The sequence below is a fragment of the Triticum aestivum genome, chromosome 3B (assembly GCF_018294505.1).
Source record: "Triticum aestivum cultivar Chinese Spring chromosome 3B, IWGSC CS RefSeq v2.1, whole genome shotgun sequence".
Taxonomy (NCBI): domain Eukaryota; kingdom Viridiplantae; phylum Streptophyta; class Magnoliopsida; order Poales; family Poaceae; genus Triticum; species Triticum aestivum.
The window spans coordinates 606,942,053-606,962,980 of NC_057801.1; positions in this window are offsets into that span (position 1 = coordinate 606,942,053).

Here is a 20,928-nt window from a genome sequence, read left to right on the forward strand (position 1 = left end):
GCCCCACGCCCTAATTAACACAAATTACATCTTCTGTTTAATTTAACTTGGTCCCACCTGTCAGTGAGCTAAGCAGCCTTGTGACACTGACGTGTGGCCCCCACACGTCAGGTTTGACCTGGACCCGCCCTGTTGGCCTGATGACGTCAGGGTGATGTCATGCTGACGCAGTAAATGTTTTCTGGAGTTTTAAATAAATCAGAAATGATTTATTTATTTCAGAAAATATTCTAAACTTCTAAAATTCATAGAAATTCAACCGTAACTCCAAATTAAATAATTTATATATGAAAAATTATCAGAAAAATTCAAGGAATCAATCTGTACTATTTTCATGCATGTTTGAACAATGTTTGTCCTCTGTTTTGGACAAAACAAATAAAGGGCATTTAAATAATCATATATGGAGTTGGAATTTGAATCATGTATTCAAACCAACTTCATTTAAATCATAGCTAGGTGCATTAGCCCAAAACACATTCATATTGCCATGTCATAGCATGCATCATATTGTGCATTGCATTGATCGTGTTTCTTCTGTGTTTGCCGGTGTTGTTCCCCCTCGGTAGACGTTGTACCGATGATGTGATCGTTGACACTAATGAAGACTCAATGCTATCTTCAGAAGTGCCAGGCAAGCAAAACCCCCTTGTTCATTCCGATAAAATCCCACTCTCCCGCTCCTGCTCCTGCTCTCTTTTATCTTCAGAAGTGGCACCCGGTACAGGTGGGCTTGGGACAGACTAGGCACAGTGGCACGGTGTACCAAGTGGCACTCGGATGGTGGGCTTGGGAACCCTGCTCACATCGTTTGGGGCCGTGAGCGACACCCCGGCCGGATCTCCTTGCGGATGGAACCCGAATAGGCGATAAACCTGGACTAGAGACTTGTTCGGTTAGTCAGATCATGGCCGACTCCCTCGCCCGGCTTCCGCTTGAAGGTTGCCGAGGTACATGACGTGTACAGGGCGATAAGTGGCGAAAGCGTGTGTGAAGAAGTACACCCCTGCAGGGTTATCATTATCTATTCGAATAGCCGGATTCCTCGGATATGGAAACTTGGACCCCTTGCATAGTTCATAGACAAGTGAAAGTGGATACTCTAAAATACGCAAGATAAGCGTGAGTGCTATGGATGGCGTTCTCGTAGGGAGACGGGAGCGGATCCATAGTGGTGTATTGATATGGTGAATATGTGGACTCGTGTGCGCCACCTCAAAAGAGTTACTTCAGTCGTAGTACAAGTTAGCCACCAAGTCAAGGCTGGCTTGCTGCAGTTAAACTCCACCACCCCCTTTGTTGATAATGATGCATATGTAGATAGATCTGATGTAAGTCTTGCTGGGTACATTTGTACTCACGTTGCTTAATTTATGTTTTTGCAGAGAGACTTCAGTCTCACTAGTAGTTCCACGTGGACTTCGACGTTTAGCTTGTTACCTCAGCTACGATCTTGTGCCCTCGGCAGGATCTGGTAGATAGTCAGGCTTCTCAGCCTTTTTCATTTCTAGATGTCTGTATTCAGACATGTTAAGCTTCCGCATATGCTTTGATTTGTATGCTCTGAATGTTGGGTCATGAGACCCATGTTTGTAATATCTCGCTCCTCGGAGCCTATTGAATAAATACTTGAGTTGTAGAGTCATGTTGTGATGCCATGTTGTATTTGCACATATCGAGCATATTGTGTGTATGTTATTGAAATGCTTGGTATGTGTGGGATCTGACAACCTAGTTGTTTATCCTTGGTAGCCTCTCTTACCGGGAAATGTCTCCTAGTGTTTCCACTGAGCCAAGGTAGCTTGCTACTGCTCCGGAACACTTAGGCTGGCCGGCATGTGTCCTTCTTCGTTCTTGTGTCTGTCCCTTCGGGGAAATGTCACGCGATGAATACCGGAGTCTTGTTAGCCCGCTACAGCCCGGTTCACCGGAGTGCTGCTAGCCCAGTGCTACAGCCTGGATTCACTCGCTGATGACCGACACGTTCGATGTTGGGTCATGGATGCCTGTCCCTGTAAGTTTGTGCCACTTTGGGTTTATGACTAGCCATGTCAGCCCGGGCTCCTTATCATATGGATGCTAGCGACATTATCATATACGCGTGCCAAAAGACGCAAACGATCTCGGGCAAAGGTAAGGCGACACCCGTGGGAATACCGTGCGTGAGGTCGCAAAGTGATATGAGGTGTTACATGCTAGATCGATGTGGCATTGAGTCGGGGTCCTGACAGCGTTGGTATCAGAGCCTGACTGCCTGTAGGATTACCAAGCCAAACTGGTCGAAGTTGTGTCTAGAAATGCTTAGTTATGTAAGGGAATTGATTGTGGGATGGAACGTAAGGCTCTTTTTACTCCTTATACCTCATGGCCCTCCGATCTGAGTCATCCTCTTCTCTTCTACGGGGACTAAGAACTAGGCCTTCTCATCTATCTATCAGGATGACGTGTTACCAATCTGTAGACTTATAGGATTGTTGGATTTAAGCCTCGGTTCAGTTCCTACTACTTCCGTATGTTAACTGTTGATCTCCAAACCTTGATATTGTGCTTCTGCGTGGTTATGCCACCATTTTTGTGAATGTCTCAAATCTTTTCTGAGCATTTACAGCCGTTATGCTGTCCGAGTCATCCCAGGTTTCTAAACAGTCTGATGCTTTTGCAAAATCCCTTTCCTCTGGTTTCAATGTCTTTTAGGCCAGGTTAATCACACAAATTGTTGAGTTGAGGTACTCTACTGCCTCGACCTTTATGTTGGAGTTATTATTATGACCCTAGGTGTCTCAGGGGATCATCTAGTAGTCTAGCCATGTTTTGTGTTCCCAGTGTGATGATTCTGGCCTTTATTCTCGGAAGCATCCCCTGATGCTACTTAGTAGTAGGTATTCTATTCCTGGGTTTTGAACCCGAGATTCACTCTACTTACTTCATGTTGATAGTGTTTGCTAGTTCCTTTAGGATATTAGTAACTTTGCGATAGTCCTCGAGGTTCGTGGTACATCCTTCTTCCAATTACCATGAACCATTCTTGGCAGGAGTTCTTCTGAACCAAAAGATGACAACAAGAGTGCTCTCGATGAGTTCTCCATGCTATATTGTGACTCTGCCAGCTCAACCTTTCTGCATGGGTTATCCGGAAGAATTATGTTGAAATCGTTCGACATGCTAATCCATGCCTCCACAACTCGAAAAGTTATATGTTCCCTTGAGTTGCTCTCTTTAGTCGTATCCCGACCATCCTCTATCAGTTGATAACCAAGAGTATATGTGCATTTGTGTTCATCGATGCCCTATTATCTCTGTGGTCTGTTAAGACATTCCATTCCGGAATGACTAGGAGAAACAAACTCCAGTGCCTCATCCATATCTAGGATTGGGTCAAAGCAGTTGTATTCCGCAGATCAAAATGCCAATTCAGCTTTGTTCTGTTCTACCTTGGAGTGTTACCCCCTTTATGTCAGAATTGTCATGAGAACTGCACCAACTCTCATGAATTCTTGACATAGTGATACTTCTCACCATCATCATTCATTCCTCGGTCCTCGTGTTGTTGTAACCGGAATGCCGACAAGTGAATTGTGATGTGTGAAATCAATACTCTGAGCAACTCGTTGCTGGGTAGCTAATGGACAACATCCTCATTCTTAACGTGTTGGTTATTGAATCACCATTCTAAGATAGATTGTGCTACCTAGTCCTTATTTCCCGGTGCACTCTTTGATTGATGAGTTAGGATTTTGTCAAGTCCTCGCTCATTTGATCATATCATCTTGCCCTGAAAAGCAAGATTGTTCTCGAGGTTAGTAACATAACGGTGGTTCGTGACTTTCCAAATATCTTCTTGGAAGTGTTACCGGGTTGTTTCCTGACTGTTATGTTGAGCTCATGATCAAGTTGGTTTCTTGTGAACCACCCTTTCTCCAAGAATCTGTGTTGGATATCCCTGAGCTAGTTTGTTAAGCTAGACAACAACCTGGAGAGTTGGAAGATAAAAGCTTGCCTGACTTAGTTCGTTCCAAAGGGATATTCTTGTGTAGTGGGTGTTGAAGAAAGATGATATCTTCATCGATTGGTCCCTATGATCAGTTGCTGGATCTATTATCTTACCCAAACCTTTGATTGAGTATGGGCTATCGTCAAATCAAATCAGAACCAACGATATTCGTAATGTTGTCTTACTCGTGGTTTTTCCTCGAGCATACACCATTATATTCTTTGGTCTGACCAATGCTATCGCCGTGTTCACTTAACTATGGAATTCCTTTTAAAAAGGGAACCCGGATGAATTGTTGTTGAGCCCATTGACAACATCCTTATCTCCTCCATGATTTTGTTGAACATTAAGCTATTATTGGAAACTTCTATAAGCATTATCTTCATGTTCCGTGCTCGAAGCATATGTTTCGATGGAAGAAGTGACTTCCTTTGATTCACGTGCATTTGATGTAAGTTGCCGTCGTGAATTCGAGAAAGTTTGTTTTTGCTCCTCTGGAATCATCCCAAGTCAGTCATGCATGTGCAAAGTATACTATGGTTTGGTAGATTAATTACCTCCACTCCATATGTATTCCGTAGCACCCCAAGCCACTAATTGAATTGTTCAAGGAGAAGGAGTTCCTTCATAAGAGCTAATCCGGACTTATGAAAGAACTTCGATATCCTCAATGATGGTTCCCTACCCGAACTCGGTAGTGTTTTATTGTAAGACTACCATGTGATCATGTTTGCCTGGAACAGCGTGTTCACACGTGCGTAGCAGAACCAGCTCATGCTTTGGAGCTTGCTATCGTAGTTCATTTCCCGAGAATCTCGCAACGTCATCTCGTCGATTTGTGTTGCAAACTTTCATTTTTCTTCCTAGACTCGATGGGTCTGGAATATCCTGACACCAACCAGATCTGAATCTCAGGCAGATATAATGGTTGGAACATTTCCCAAGAACTATAATACTGGTCCCTCGATAACCGGTGAAGTGGATGTCATGGCCAAGACACCCAGCCGGAAGACCTATTATTGTGGTATCTTGATTGAAGAAGCTGGCCACCTTCCCATAAGGACTTCGTAGGATTTACTCCCTAGTTGTGCCTTATGATTTGTTGTGTTCCCGAAGTCCGACCTTTTACTTGATGTTCTAGATACCAGACCATTTCTATGAATAGGTTACACTAGCACATCAAGGAGAACATTAGAAGCGGAGTGCTAAATGTCTCTCGGTCGATTATCCAGATTTTATTTCCTTGGCCCCGCCAAGGGTGAAATCTGAGAAAGTGTTATCTTCCTTTGCATCTGCATCTTCCACCGGTATTCATCATGGTAGTAAGTTGTGTTGCCAGGATCCTTGACACGGATATTGGTAAAATCTTGATGATTATGGAAATGCTCAAGTTCTTGAGAGCACGCGCAAGTGCTAGGTTTGATCGTCGACATTAACTGTATAGTGCTCTCAGTTTCCTCGATTATGCTATGACCTTTTCAAGCAGTGAATTCACTCTCTGTTGTTGGGTTCTTCCCTAGTTACCAGAATCATTCCCAGCATTTGCATTTTGTTCCCAGCTTGCACCGCCAATGTGCCATTCTACCACGGGTCTCTTCCATTTCCGGTGATAAGCAAATTCATCCCTTACGTTGTCTTCAACAAGGTAATCCACATCATCCAAGTCCGAGTATGCCATTCTACCGACCCCCTCCAAACGCTCGCTCGAGAATTGCCTTAGGCTGGTTTAAAGAGTTTCAATGATCTCTGAATCAAAGGTAATTCTTTTTGCCACTTAAGGGGATATATCTACGAGTCACGGTTCCTAAGGTGTCTTGTTATGGTATCATGGCAACTCAACTCCTCGCTACGTTAACAATCGTTTACCACCTTCTTAAGTGTGGAATTATTGTCCATCTAGTGAACCTTCGTCATCCGTTTCTTTCCACCCCTCTTGATGTGTATCTCGTGTATCAACCCGAGAGATGGTTCTATGTCTCATTCCGTGAGTTGTTCGACCTTCGAGAAAATCGATCCTTCTAGAGTTTTCCTTTCCTCTTCTTGTCATGATTAGCTAGAGTTCTCAGAGCAAGACATCAAGACAATGATGGTGATCGAATCAATGTTTTTATGAAGGGCAACCTGGATTGTGAAGATTGTATAGGTTGCGTTCCCCATCGTCTTACCCTACACTTGAATCTCGGGTCGAGATTCTTGTTTAGTGGGGGTGAGTTGTCACATCCCTAGTTCTGGTCTGACCTATGCTTGCTTCCATCTGTGCGTCATGTTTAAATTTTTGAAACTTGAACTGAGGAATTTAGAAGCCTCAAAACCCTAAATAAAAGAAGGGCAAAAACCCTAAAATCTCATTCATTGTTCCAAAATGCTCTTCTTAGATGTTTAATATTTTTGGCAAGGGTTTTGATCCAAACCAAAAATATTGAACATTTTTAAGGATTTATTTTTGGGACTTTGAATTTAAATCATTAGCTATTTGAATTTGAATTATATTCATATAACTAGAATATAATTTCAAATACCCCTGAAATATTTTATGAGCTTTTGGAAAAGTCCATCTAGCAAAATAAAAATATTCAGAGGAGCTTTTGGCATTGTTTGAATTATTTTAAATTCAAAACAGTGGCAAAAGATTAAATAAAAATAAAACAGAACAGAAAAATTAAAAAAGAGCAGAAGACTTACCTGGTAGCCCACCAGCAGCCCAGCCACTTACCTGGCGCCACCAACCGGCCCAGCACGGCCCAGCCCACCGCCGCTTTCCCCACTGTCGTCTTCCTCCCTCACCAGAAGGACAGAGGCGAGGTGTGGCGAGCGCCGACGCCGCCCCGGCCACCTCCTGCTTGCCGCTTCGCCCTGGCCTCTTCGGGTGAAGCCACGCAGCCCCCTCGCTCCTCCCTCTCACTCTCTCCCGACCCCTTCTCCCTTCTCTGCTCTCCCCCTCTCGCGCCCGAGCGCGCTCGTCGCCGCCGTCCACGGCCACCACGGCCACCAGGCCTCCCTCGCTTCCCCGACTAGCCCACAAGCTCCGTCACTCCGTCCTCGACCCACCTCACCGAGCCACGCCCCTCCAGAAGCCCCCGAACGACCTCACCGGGCTCGTCTTCTACCTCGGACCCGCCGGCCATCACCGTCAAATTCGTCGGCTCCGGACCGTCTCCGAGCTCGCCGAGCGTTCCGTCGTCATCGCCGTGAGCTCCTGCTCCTGCTCCCCCTCTCCGCTCCCTCTCTCGCTCGCCGTAGCCGCCGTTTCATAGCTGGCCGTAGCACGCCGCCGCCTGAGCTCGTCGCCGGCGTAGCTCCGGTGACCATTAGGTCACCCCGGCGCGCCTAACTTGCTCCCCGCATCGTGTAGCGCTCCGCTAGCCCATCGCCTCGCTCGTTAGCACACCGCAACGCTAACCCGCACCAGCCCCAAACTCCGGCAGCCGCCGCGGGTTCCACTCCGGCGAACTCCGGCCACCCCCGCACCTCCCGTTGGTTCCCTTAGATGCGCGCGGGCACGGGCTATCCTCTGGTGCCCCTGGCGCGTCGATCCGTCGACTCTGGCGAGTTCCGAGCGAACTCCGCCGCGGTTCGAGGTCACCGCCGGCGAGACTCCGGCGAGATGACGTGAACCGTCATTAGCAGCTAACAGCCCCACTAACCAACCCCCTAGGCCACTGACTAATGGGCCCCACGCCCTAATTAACACAAATTACATCTTCTGTTTAATTTAACTAACCCCGGTGGGCCCACGCGTCAGTGTTGACTACGCTGACGTGGCCGTTGACTTGGTCCCACCTGTCAGTGAGCTAAGCAGCCCTGTGACACTGACGTGTGGCCCCCACACGTCAGGTTTGACCTGGACCCGCCCTGTTGACCTGATGACGTCAGGGTGATGTCATGCTGACGCAGTAAATGTTTTCTGGAGTTTTAAATAAATCAGAAATGATTTATTTATTTCAGAAAATATTCTAAACTTCTAAAATTCATAGAAATTCAACCGTAACTCCAAATTAAATAATTTATATATGAAAAATTATCAGAAAAATTCAAGGAATCCATCTGTACTATTTTCATGCATGTTTGAACAATGTTTGTCCTCTGTTTTGGACAAAACAAATAAAGGGCATTTAAATAATCATATATGGAGTTGGAATTTGAATCATGTATTCAAACCAACTTCATTTAAATCATAGCTAGGTGCATTAGCCCAAAACACATTCATATTGCCATGTCATAGCATGCATCATATTGTGCATTGCATTGATCGTGTTTCTTCTGTGTTTGCCGGTGTTGTTCCCCCTCGGTAGACGTTGTACCGATGATGTGATCGTTGACACTAATGAAGACTCAATGCTATCTTCAGAAGTGCCAGGCAAGCAAAACCCCCTTGTTCATTCCGATAAAATCCCACTCTCCCGCTCCTGCTCTCTTTTACTGCATTAGGAGAACAACGACATATTTGTTACTTGCTGCGTTAGCTAAACCCCTTTATCCTTTGCATGACCTGTCATTGCCACAGTAAATAGATGAAACCCACCAGCATGAGTAGGAGTTGTTTGAGCCCTGTTGTGCCTACTCATTCATGCTTGTTTGTCATGCCTGCTACTGCTTAGAGTTGAGTCAGGTCTGATTCATCGGGAATGAATCGGAGGTGTATAAACATGTCCTACTATTGAGACTAAGTGTGTGAACACAATTTGATAAAGGTAGCGGTGAGGGGCCATGTAGGAGTACATGGTGGGTTGTCTCATTGCAGCCGTCCTCAGGAACTGAGTTCTGTGTTTGTGATCCATGACCAGCTACTACCACGCATTGGAATGCTTAAGTGCCCCTCTCGACTTATTAATCAACTTGATCTCTGTCCAGGAGTTGCAACTAGTTTCTGGTGTTTGTAGGTAGTGTTAGTAGTCTACCAAGTGGCACCCGGTACAGGTGGGATTGGGACATACTAGGCACAGTGGCACGGTGTACCAAGTGGCACCCGGATGGTGGGCTTGGGAACCCTGCTCACATCGTTTGGGGCCGTGAGCGGCACCCCGGCCAGATCTCCTTGCGGATGGAACCCGAATAGGCGATAAACCTGGACTAGAGACTTGTTCGGTTAGTCAGGTCGTGGCCGACTCCCTCGCCCGGCTTCCGCTTGAAGGTTGCCGAGGTACATGACGTGTACAGGGCGATAAGTGGCGAAAGCGTGTGTGAAGAAGTACACCCCTGCAGGGTTATCATTATCTATTCGAATAGCCGGATTCCTCGGATATGGAAACTTGGACCCCTTGCATAGTTCATAGACAAGTGAAAGTGGATACTCTAAAATACGCAAGATAAGCGTGAGTGCTATGGATGGCGTTCTCGTAGGGAGACGGGAGCGGATCCATAGTGGTGTATTGATATGGTGAATATGTGGACTCGTGTGCGCCACCTCAAAAGAGTTACTTGCAGTCGTAGTTCAGGTTAGCCACCGAGTCAAAGCTGGCTTGCTGCAGTTAAACTCCACCACCCCCTTTGTTGATAATGATGCATATGTAGATAGATCTGATGTAAGTCTTGCTGGGTACATTTGTACTCACGTTGCTTAATTTATGTTTTTGCAGAGAGACTTCAGTCTCACTAGTAGTTCCACGTGGACTTCGACGTTTAGCTTGTTACCTCAGCTACGATCTTGTGCCCTCGGCAGGATCTGGTAGATAGTCAGGCTTCTCAGCCTTTTTCATTTATAGTTGTCTGTACTCAGACATGTTAAGCTTCCGCATGTGCTTTGACTTGTATGCTCTGATTGTTGGGTCATGAGACCCATGTTTGTAATATCTCGCTCCTCGGAGCCTATTGAATAAATACTTGAGTTGTAGAGTCATGTTGTGATGCCATGTTGTATTTGCACATATCGAGCATATTGTGTGTATGTTATTGAAATGCTTGGTATGTGTGGGATCTGACAACCTAGTTGTTTATCCTTGGTAGCCTCTCTTACCGGGAAATGTCTCCTAGTGTTTCCACTGAGCCATGGTAGCTTGCTACTGCTCCGGAACACTTAGGCTGGCCGGCATGTGTCCTTCTTCGTTCCTGTGTCTGTCCCTTCGGGGAAATGTCACGCGATGAATACCGGAGTCCTGTTAGCCCGCTACATCCCGGTTCACCGGAGTCCTGCTAGCCCAGTGCTACAGCCTTCATTCACTCGCTGATGACCGACACGTTCGATGTTGGGTCATGGATGCCTCTCCCTGTAAGTTTGTGCCACTTTGGGTTTACGACTAGCCATGTCAGCCCGGGCTCCTTATCATATGGATGCTAGCGACACTATCATATACGTGTGCCAAAAGACGCAAACGGTCCCGGGCAAAGGTAAGGCGACACCCGTGGGAATACCGTGCGTGAGGTCGCAAAGTGATATGAGGTGTTACATGCTAGATCGATGTGGCATTGAGTCGGGGTCCTGACACAAAGGTATTGCGGAGATAAAGAGAAGGATGAGTCAAGGAAAGGCAGAAGGATTTCGTGAGGATAAACATGGAACCTTATGGTTTGAGAAGCGTATTTATGTACCCAATGACCCAGAGACCAGAAAGTTGATTCTTCAGGAGGCTCATGATTCGCCTTACTCGATACACCCAGGCAACACCAAGATGTATTTGGACTTGAAAGAAAGTTTTTGGTGGACAGGTATGAAGAAGATATTGCCGAGTATGTTGCAGTATGTGACATATGTCAGAGGGTTAAGGCAGAGCACCAGAAACCAGCAGGATTACTTCAGCCTTTGCCGATACCAGATTGGAAGTGGGACAAGCTTGGCATGGACTTCATTACAGGATTACCCAGGACCCGATCAGGCTATGATTCTATTTGGGTAGTGGTTGATCGCTTGACTAAGGTAGCTCACTTCATCCCCGTGAAAACGACATATACAAGTGCTAAGTTAGCCAAGATATACATGACCAGGATCGTATGTCTGCATGGAGTTCCGAGGACCATCGTATCAGATAGAGGAACACAATTTACCTCAAAGTTTTGGCATCAGTTACATGAAACTTTGGGTACCAGGCTAGAGTTCAGTATAGCCTTTCATCCGCAGACAGATGGGCAGACCGAGAGAGTCAACCAGATTCTAGAGGACATGTTGAGAGCTTGTGCACTAGATTATGGATCTAGTTGGGATGATAATTTGCCATACGCTGAATTCTCATATAACAACAGCTATCAAGCTAGTTTGAAAATGGCCCCTTTCGAAGCTTTGTACGGAAGGAGGTGAAGGACACCATTGATGTGGGATGAAGTTGGAGACCGTAAATTTTTCGGACCAAATTTAATTAGAGATTCAGAGGAGAAAGTCAAGCTGATCCGCGGCAGACTCAAGGTAGCCTAATCCAGACAGAAGAGTTATGCCGATACTAAACGCAAGGAGGTAACCTATGAAGTCGAAGATAGAGCATATCTGCGTGTGTCACCACTTCGAGGAGTTAAACGATTTGGAGTCAAAGGAAAGTTAGCACCATGGTTTGTGGGGCCGTACAGAGTTTTAGAACGCATGGGTGAAGTTGCCTACAAGTTGGAATTACCCGAAGCCTTGTCAGGAGTTCATGATGTGTTTCACGTTTCCCAGTTGAAGAAGTGTCATGCAGAGATGGCCGATATTCCTTTAAGAGATACAGTGCCACTGGAGGCCATACAGTTGGATAGTGATCTGACCTATGAGGAGAAGCCATCAAGATTCTCGAGACTGCAAGCAGGGTTACCCGCAGCAAGGTCATCAAGTTTTGCAAGGTTCAGTGGACCCATCATACTGAGGAAGGAGCCACTTGGGAACGAGAAGATGATCTCCGAAAGGACCACCCACACTTTTTTGCTAGCCAACCTGAATCTCGAGGGCGAGATTCATCTTAAGCGGGATAGGTTTGTAACATCCCAATTTTCAATTTGGATGTTTATAAATAGATCATTCATATGCATCCATGATTTATGCATTTTTGCCCCATTTGTTTTATTTGATTTTTGATCCAAGGAAACTTTTGAGCAACTCAAGGACCAAAAGAGAGAGTTGGAAGTTTCCCTAAAACCATTTTTGAGAATTTCAAAGTTGGGATATGGATCAAATTTGATTTCACCAAAAATTCATTTCCAATATTTCAAAAAAATAAAATAAAGAGAGAAGATAAAATGACTTCTTCAAAATCAGAAGAAAAATATTAGAATTTGAATTTGGAACCAAAATATATTTGTTGGGTTTTATTTGCAATTTATTTTATTAGTTTAGCAAAAATGTTTATTTTTTAAAACTTGCATTTTAGACCGGATAAATGTTCACAAGGTCATATATAAGACCATATAATTATGTGAACATTTTTCTTCAGATCTAAATAATAATTCTGAGAGAGCAAACAATTTATTTATTGATTATCTAGTCTAACATTGTTATTAGTTAAGTTTTCTCTCTGTCAGCCTTTTTTTGAGGAAACTCTGTCAGCCTATTTAGCCCATCTATCTCTTCTATATTTATTTATTTTTCTTTGCCCTTGGCCCAACTTCTCCCACTAAGGCCCATGTTAATTTTTTTTCCTTAGCCCATCTCCACGCAACCCCTTCTTCCTCCTCTGTACGTGGTTCATCTAGAACAGAAACAGAACAGACAGCCATGACCACCTCCTCTTCCTCTCCTCCCACTCAATTCATTCCCCGTTACGACTTGCCACCAACACGAAACTTATAGAGGAATGTCAGGAGAACTCATTCAGGAAATTAAAACCCAACATTGTTGCTTTAATTGAACGCTCGGAGCCGTGAAACGTACACACATAAAACAGCCATTAATGGCCACATTGAGCCCCTTGATCTACCTGTACCGACCTCCCCTGACCCTATAAATAGCCCCCCCGCGATGCCATTCTTCCTCCTCACTTACCTCCGCGAGAACCCCTCTCTGAGTCGCTCCTTGCTTTGAGAAATTGCTCGTCGGAGCTACCCCAACTCTGGCGGCTTCTCCTGGTTGCTAGAGGAAGAAGTTGGGAGCCCCGACTTGTGTCTTGGATTCGCCCCGGTGCCGTCTACCCCGTCCCACACTCGCCTCTCTCCAGAACCAACTCCGACGCCGGATCCCAGCGAACCAGAGCCGCCGCCGCCGCACTCCGGCGAACGGATCTCCTCTCTCCGGTGAGCCCACTCCCTTCGGTCTGCTCGATCTAACAGGTTGCTCTCTCTAATCTGAAAAAAACCCGAAGGGGTATCTTCCTATAGCAGCGCGACACGTGGCAGTACATATCAAATCCCGTAATTGATTTTATGAAAAATGCCCAATCTTTAGGAATTCATATCTTTTAATCTATAGATCCGATTTAGTTGATTCTTTTTCCTAGTAGTTCATAAAAATATCCTCTATCCACAGAACCAAACGAAAAATATTTTTAAATTTTTTAAAATTTGAATTCAAACAGATGTGAGTTGAAACTTCGTTAGGACGTAACTCGAGTTTCGTAACTCCGTTTCGAGTGATTCTTTTTGCAAATCGAAGCTAGTGACATGTACTTTATGTTAAAACCAAAACCATTTAATTTTGTTGCTGTAAATTTTTTTGTTCTGTGCAGAAACTTTATTTGGTTGTTTTTGAAGTTTTTCGAAGTCTTTTATTTGCTTTTTTTGGATCTTTGCTTGTATGCTTATGTATGTTATTACTTGCTTACGTTAGATCATCCGGAGTGCAAGGCTTGCTACTATGAATCTTTAGAGTTCAACGGTCATCAGCAAGGCAAGTTCACACTTTGATCATAATTTTCAATACCCAGTTTTACTATGCATTAGTTTCACCCTCAAAGATTGCATGAGTAGGATTGGGAACATGTGGTTATGCTTTGTAGTTCATGTGGTAGAAACCTATGACCTTTGATCACCTCGGGAATAGTCTTTATATCATATATTGTTTAGCCATGCTCGTAGACGGGGATTGGTATGTGTGATTCATGCAAGTTGCGAGAGATAATAATTTTGGGACAACATAAAGTGGCAAGTTTAATACACATCTGGGTGGATTGTTTGGGGCACCTGGAGAAACCAGTGCTTGCCCAAGGGGAATCCCGAAGTAGCCGTGTGATTACCCTAGGTCCGCCACCCAGGCTCAAAGGGATCATAAGATATTTCATGCCTAGAAACTTCCGTGTGCAGCCACAAGCCATTATGGGCTCTGGCATAGTTGAGTAAGTTGTGTGACCTCTTTCCATGGTAGACTAGCTGATGTAGGGGAAAGTAGGTGTACCGGTCTATCCAGGGTTAAGGGGAAATACTTCAGAAAGACTATGTCTCGATCTTCCAATCATGGAGGTGGTCGAGTCTTGTGGGGAAAAGTGTGCAAACCTCTGCAGAGTATACAAACTAATCATGATTAGCCGTGTCCCCGGTTATGGACAACTTGAGTATCTAGAAGTGAATTATTGGTTGATCTCATCACTCTATTTAATGAAATTATTGGGTTACTAATAACTTGGGAATTTTGGGATTGAGTTGGAGGAACCTTCTCAATAATGGCATTTTAATTCAGTAGTAAATAAAAATGTATTCCTTTGTTGTAGGGTAAAATTGGCTTTATGCAAAAAATTAACTTAGAGCCTCCACCAGCTAAATTTGCATATAGAGATAGTTTTTTTAATTATTATTCTAAGGTGTGAAATTCCCAGCATATTCCATGCGCTGACCTACACGGCTGTAACGTCTCATGTTGCAGACTTTTCCGACGAGGATTAAAGGTGCGATAGGTCGTTGTTCTGCACTCAGTTTGCCGTGGAGTTGGATGGACTCATTTACCTTCGATGCTTCCGTAGTTATTTTATTTTTAGATGGCCTTTGGTCATATTATTGTAGTAAATACTCTTTTGAGGATCTCGATGTAATAAAGTGTGTGATTGAACTCTGTTATAATTCCTCGAGTACTGTGTGTGTCACCATACCGATCCAGGGATGACACGTAAGCACAAAGACTTCGATCCATTTGGGTCGGGTCGCTACACCATCGCCGATTGCACTCCGGGTCATTGCATACAGGGCGGGTCCAGGCTCCACCACTACAGGATGGTGTCGGCCCAGCCGTGCCGCACTGCTGAAGTGGATGTTTGACAAAGCTTCGGCTGATACCACGACGCCGAGGCCCATAACTATTCTCGCGTGGTGGTTGGTGCGTAAAGGCCAGAGGCCAACTCAGAGGAAATACCCAAACCATAGTGTATTATTAGCTTGCGGAGACGAGTAGAGACTCGCGATCAAAGTGACCCCGTCGCCCCATCTCCTGGACTTAGGGCAAGGTCCCAGAATGCCCGTCTGTGCCACGTCATTATCTTGCGGGTGCTCTCCAGGCCCGCCCCACTTTCACCAAGGTCTCAAGTAAAGTCAATGTAACCATGTGTCCAAACATCAAGGGGAAAACCCAAGGAATCACCCTCAGAGGATTCCACTCGATGTAATCATCAAGGTGAACGTAAGAGGAACCACCCTCGAGGTTCACACTTGAGGTGTTGCACAATAGAGCCGTATCGGGAATGGTGAAGGAGGAACCACCCTCGTTGACCACGACCGAATAGCTACAGTACAGAGATCTCATCAGGAGTGATGTATGAGGTTCCACCCTCGACACTCGATGGTAACTCTGTAGAGTCGAGCAACAAAAAGGGGCGTGATGTGATGTGAGGTGTCGGGCTCTGGTCGTCGATCACGTTGATCGAGGCGTCGATGATGAAGCAGGGGCAACAAGGACAAGGTGGGGGTCACTGGTGGATCACAAGCCAACCTATACTAAGCAGTTTAGGATAAGCAGGTAGGTAACAAATGCAGGTTCAAAAGCAGGCTATCCATCAGAATAGGAGCAATCAATAACAGTAGCAAAATCTAATGCAAGCATGAGAGAATGGAATGGGAGATATCGGGATGATCAAAGGGGGGGGGGCTTGCCTGGTTGCTCAGGCGAGAAGGAGGCTCGTCGGTGACGTAGTCGATCACAGTGGCATCAGCAGCAGTCTCAGGGTCTACCGGAGAGAAGAGGGGGAAGAAACAGTAAATACATGAAAACATATGCATACCATGACAATAAGCGATGCTAGAGGTGTTTAACGCAGTGCTACACGATACCGGTAAAGGGGGACAACATCCGGGAAAGTTTTCTCGGTTCTGGATGTTTGTCAAACAGATGAACCGGAGGGGAAAGGTTGCATGTTCGCTATGCTAGGGACGTGTGGCGGACGAACGGACCACGTTTTCGGATTCGTCTCGTCGTTCTGAGCAACTTTCATGTAGAAAACTTGTTCATCCGAGTTACAGATTATTTTAATTTATTTTTCAAAGTTTTAAACATTTTCTGAAATTATTATTAATTCAAAATTGGAATTATGACGTCAGCCTGATGTCAGCAATCAACAGAGCGTTGACTGGTCAAACTGACGTGTCGGGTCGTTCTGTCATAGACCAACTATCTAACAGATTTAAATTAACTAAACTAGTTCATTAGGCTAACTAAGCAAGGTTAATTAAGTTAGTTAATTAACTAATTAATTAATTAACTAATTAATTAATTAATTAATTAACTAATTATTTTTATATAATTTTTAAAAATCCTTTTTTACACAGGGGCACGGGGCCCCTTGGTCAGTGGCCCAGGCCTTAGCGGGGCGGGCGTGGCCACGCGGTTGCGGGCACGGGGCGTGGGCGTCCATTTGGTGTACGAGGCCACCAGCGGGCGCCGGCCACAGCGGCTGGCCGGAGTAGGGCGGCGTAGCGAGTGCCGCAGAGGCACGAGCGAGCGGCGGGGACGAGCGGGCCTACGGCCTGTGAGGGCAGCGACGGTGCGCAAGGAGCGGCGGGTGATAACCCGCAAGTATACGGGATAGTTGTAGCCTCTTTCGATAAGTAAGAGTGTCGAACCCAACGAGGAGCTAAATGTAGAACAAATACTCTCTCAAGTCCTATCGGCCACTGATACGACTCTACCACACTTGACGTTCGCTTTACCTAGAACAAGTATGAAACTAGAAGTACTTTGTAGGTGTTGTAGGATAAGTTTGCAAGATAATAAAGACCACGTAAATATAAAGTAGGGGCTGTTTAGAAAAAGAAATAATAAATTAAATATAGCGAGCGTGGAAAAGTGGTGGTAGGAGTTGTGAAATTGTCCCTAAGCAATTGACTATGTTACTAGACCGGTAATCACTATTGCAATTATATTTGAGGGAGAGGCATAAGCTAACATACTATCTCTACTTGGATCATATGCACTTATGATTGGAACTCTAGCAAGCATCCGCAACTACTAAAGATTCATTAAGGTAAAACCCAACCATAGCATTAAAGTATCAAGTCCCCTTTATCCCGTACGCAACAACCTACTTACTCGGGTCTGTTCTTCAGTCACTCACGCCACCCACCATAAGCAAATCATAAACATATTGCAAACCCTACAGCGGGAATCCCTCACGCTTGCGCGACACAGAGGGCACAATAGGACAACACCAATAATAGAACATGCAACTCAAACCAATCATAGCAATTCATCAATCACCGGTAGGACAACGAAAATCTACTCAGGCATCATAGGATGGCAACACATCATTGGAAAATAATATGAAGCATAAAGCACCATGTTCAAGTAGAGGGTACAGCGGAATGAGGGAGAGTGGACCGCTGGATATAGATGGGGGAAGGTGATGGAGATGTTGGTGAAGGTGGCGGAGGTGTTGGTGAAGATCGCGATGATGATGATGGCCCCCGGCAGCGCTCCGGCGCCACCAGAAGCAAGGGGGAGTGAGGCCCCCTTCTTCTTCTTCTTCTTCCTTGACCTCCTCCCTAGATGGGAGAAGGGTTTCCCCTCTGGGCCTTGGCTCCCATGGCTTGGGAGGGGCGAGAGCCCCTCCGAGATTGGATCTATCTCTCTGTTTCTGCGTTCTCTGTTTCTACCCCTTCACTGTTTCCTTTATATCTGGAGATCCGTAACTCCGATTGGGGTTAATCTTTCGCCCAGATTTTTCTCGTAAAATTAGCTTTCTTGCGGCAAAAGAAGGCATCAACTGCCTTACGGGTGGCCCACGAGAGTGCCAGGCGCGCCCAGGGGGGGTGGGCGCGTCCTCCTGTATCGTGGCCACCTCAGACACTATTTCGCGTTGATTCTTCTTCCGGGAAATCCCAAATATTCCAAAATAATTCTCTGTCCATTTTTATCCCGTTTCGATTCCATTTTGTATTGGTTTTCTGCGAAACATAAAACATGCAACAAACAGGAACTGGCACTGGGCACTGGATCAATATGTTAGTCCCAAAAATAATATAAAAAGTTGCCAAAAGTATATGAAAGTTGAATAATATTGGCATGAAACAATCAAAAATTATAGATACAGCGGAGACGTATCAGCATCCCCAAGCTTAATTCCTGCTCGTCCTCGAGTAGGTAAACTATAAAAATATAATTTTTGATGTGGAGTGCTACCTAGCATAATCTTGATCATATGTCTAATCATGGCATGAATATTAAGACATGACTGATTCAAAGCAACAATCTATCATTTGACATAAAAAACAATAATACTTCGAGCGTACTAATAAAGCAATCATGTTTTTCAAAACAACAAGGCCAAAGCAAGCTTATTCCTACAAAATCATATAGTTTGGCCATGCTTCATTTTCGTCACACAAAATGCCCCCATCATGCACAACCCCGATGACAAGCCGAGCAATTGGTTCATAATTTTTAACGCGCTTCAACTTTTTCAACCCTCACGCAATACATGAGCGCAAGCCATCGATATAGCACTATATGTGGAATAGAATATAATGATGGAGGTTATGTGGAGAAGAAAAAAAGGGAGAAAGTCTCACATCGACGCGGCTAATCAACGGGCTATGGAGATGCCCATCAATTGATGTCAATGTGAGGAGTAGGAACTGCCATTCAACAGATGCACTAAGAGCTATAAATGTATGAAAGCTCAAACTGAAAACTAAGTGGGTGTGCATCCAACTTGCTTGCTCATGAAGACCCAGGGCATTTGAGGAAGCCCATCGTTGGAATATACAAGCCAAGTTCTATAATGAAAATGCCCACTAGTATATGAAAGTGACAACATAGGAGACAATCTATATGAAGAACATGGTGCTACTTTGAAGCACAAGTGTGGAAAAAGGATAGTAACATTGCCCCTTTTCTTTTCTTTTCTTTTCTTTTTTTCTTTTCGGTGGGCTTCTTTGGCCCCCTTCTTTATTTAGGCTTCTTTGGCCTTTCCTTTTTTTATTTTTTTTCATGGGGCAATGCTCTATAATGATGATCATCACACTTTTATTTACTTACAAATCAATATTACAAATCGATACTAGAGCAAAGATATGACTCTATATGAATGCTTCCGGCGGTGTACCGGGATGTGCAATGATCTAGCGTAGCAATGACATCAAAAAACGGACAAGCCATGAAAACATCATGCTAGCTATCTTACGATCATGCAAAGCAATATGACAATAAATGCTCAAGTCATGTATATGATGATGATGGAAGTTGCATGGCAATATATCTCGGAATGGCTATGGAAATGCCATAATAGGTAGGTATGGTGGCTGTTTTGAGGAAGATATAATGAGTCTTATGTGTGATAGAGCGTATCATATCACGGGGTTTGGATGCACTAGCAAAGTTTGCACCAACTCTCGAGGTGAGAAAGGGCAATGCACGCTACTGAAGAGGCTAGCAATGATGGAAAGGTAAAAGTGCGTATAATCAATGGACTCACATTAGTCATAAAGAACTCATATACTTATTGCAAGAATTTATTAGCCCTTGAAGCAAAGTACTACTACGCATGCCCCTAGGGGGATAGATTGGTAGGAAAAGACCATCGCTCGTCCCCAACCGCCACTCATAAGGAAGACAATCAAAGAAACACCCCATGCTTCAAATTTGTCACACAACGGTTACCATACGTGCATACTACGGGACTTGCAAACCTCAACACAAGTGTCTCTACAATCCACAACCACCCACTAGCATGACTCTCATATCACCATCTTTATATCGCAAAACTATTGCAAGGAATCAAACATATCATATTCAGTGATCTACAAGTTTATGTAGGATTTTATGACTAACCATGTGAATGACCAATTCCTGTCATCTCTCTAAATAGATATAAGTGAAGCAAGAGAGTTTAATTCTTTCTACAAAAGATATGCCCACGCTCTAACAAATACTCCCTCCGTTCGGAATTACTTGTCGTAGAAATGGATGTATCTAGATGTATTTTAGTTCTAGATACATCCAATTCCGAGACAAGTAATTCCGAACGGAGGAAGTATAAGTGAAGCAAAAGAGCATTCTACAAATGGCGGTTTTCTATGTGAAGAGAAACAGGCAATCCAAACTTCAAATGATATAAGTGAAGCACATGAAGCATTCTATAAAGCCATACTCAAAAGATTTAAGTGAAGTGCAATGAGCATTCTATAAATAAACCAAGGACTATCTCATACCAGCATGATGCATAAAAGAAAAATGAAAACTAAATGCAAAAGACGCTCCAAGACTTGCACATAATGCATGAACGAAACGAATCCGAAAACATATCGATACTTGTTGAAGAAAGAGGGGATGCCTTCCGGGGCATCCCCAAGCTTAGACGCTTGAGTCTCCTTGAATATTTACTTGGGGTGCCTTGGGCATCCCCAAGCTTGAGATCTTGCCTCTCTTCCTTTTCCTCATATCGAGACCTCCTCGATTAGACACTTCATCCACACAAAACTTCAACAGAAAACTCGGTAAGATCCGTTAGTATAATAAAGCAAATCACCACTCTAAGTACTGTAGCAAACCAATTCATATTTTATTTTTGCATTGTGTCTACTGTAATATAACTTTTCCATGGCCTAATCCACTGATATAAATTTATAGATTCATCAAAACAAGCAAACTATGCATCAAAAACAGAATCTGTTTAGAAACAGAACAGTCTGAAGAA